The sequence below is a fragment of the Parus major genome, chromosome 1 (genome assembly GCF_001522545.3).
Source record: "Parus major isolate Abel chromosome 1, Parus_major1.1, whole genome shotgun sequence".
NCBI classification, from domain to species: domain Eukaryota; kingdom Metazoa; phylum Chordata; class Aves; order Passeriformes; family Paridae; genus Parus; species Parus major.
Window position 1 is genome coordinate 76,052,225 of NC_031768.1, and position 1,387 is coordinate 76,053,611.

Below are 1,387 nucleotides of genomic sequence, written 5' to 3' on the forward strand. Positions count from 1 at the left end.
TTTTTTTTTTTTTTTTTTTTTTTAAATCCCTGGTAGTTTCAGGCTAAATTTTAAAAACCTGACCTTTATGTGGTTTAAATTCAGGAGAATGAAGACTCTGGATTAATTCTGGAATTTGCTGGGGGTTCTTGTACAACTCTGGTCTTAATTTGGCAATACTAATATGAGGTTTTTTTTCTCTGTGTCTTTTGCTTGTCTCTTATATTGAAGCCTCTAGCAAGATAGGATACTAGCAATGAGTGACACAGTTTTATACACTTCTGTGGTCCTATACAGTATATGGAAATCTATCAGAGGATTTACAGCTCAACATCATGTTCAGTGAATTCTGCTTACTACTGTCAGTGAGGATGAGTTGAAAAAAACTCTCAATTCCTTTTTATTATTATTCTAAGATTGAAAATTTCTGTTCCTTCATCACCATCTCCCAGTATCTTAACTATCGTAGTGTCAGAGCGAGAATGAATCCGTCATTAGAAATGGACATTGTCTGGACACAATATCCCATACAAACACAGCAGACAATTGTCTCCACAGCTGTGGATGGGTCTCCAGATGTATTTCTGCTGGGCAAGTAATGTTGCAACTTGACGTATCAAAGGTTCCCTTCACTGACTCAGTTCACAGAAAATTATCATCTGGTCATTATTTCCAGTGTTACTAGGTTACAAGACAACATTTAATCAGAAGCCAGGAATAGCGACTGCATTAATTCTGATCTTATTAATAACTTATAAGGCTCCATTTCTCAATATTTCCAAAGTGAACGTTAAAGCCAGAAGCATTTTGGCTAATTTATTTTTTTTTTCATACTGTATCTATTTATGAAAATAGTGAGGAATTACTTGTGAGCAGTGATTTTCATTGTTTACTTTTTTTTTACAGGTAGAGATGAAATTAAAAGAAATCCACAGATTTCTTTTTTGTTATTGTTGTTTTTCTTTTTTAAGTCATAAAGACTTTATGGTCTTTCTCATCCTTTGTGAAGTTTATAGGGTTATTTTGAAAAACTACTTTATAGCACCCAGGCCATACACAGTGGGTTACACAGTTTTTCTTTTAGCTCACTTTTACTCAAAGTTCTTGTCAAAGTACATCTTTTTTTTAAATGGCACCTTTTAATGTTTGCTTCCTTTTTTTAACTTCACATCCGCAATCTTTCTACAAGGAGGTATTTGTATCTTTTCCTTCAATAGAATCAGGAATTAAGTGGATTTGTATGAGTACCAGTTTTAACTTTCTTTGAAAGGAAAGTAGCACACAGCTTTTAAACAGGTTAAAATTTAATTTGGTTGTGTGTATCCTTTGCAAGGTCAGTTCCTGCTCTTCTCCACCCCTCTAAGACTTTGAGCTGTTTTATGGCATGTATGTCCAGTATCTAATGCAT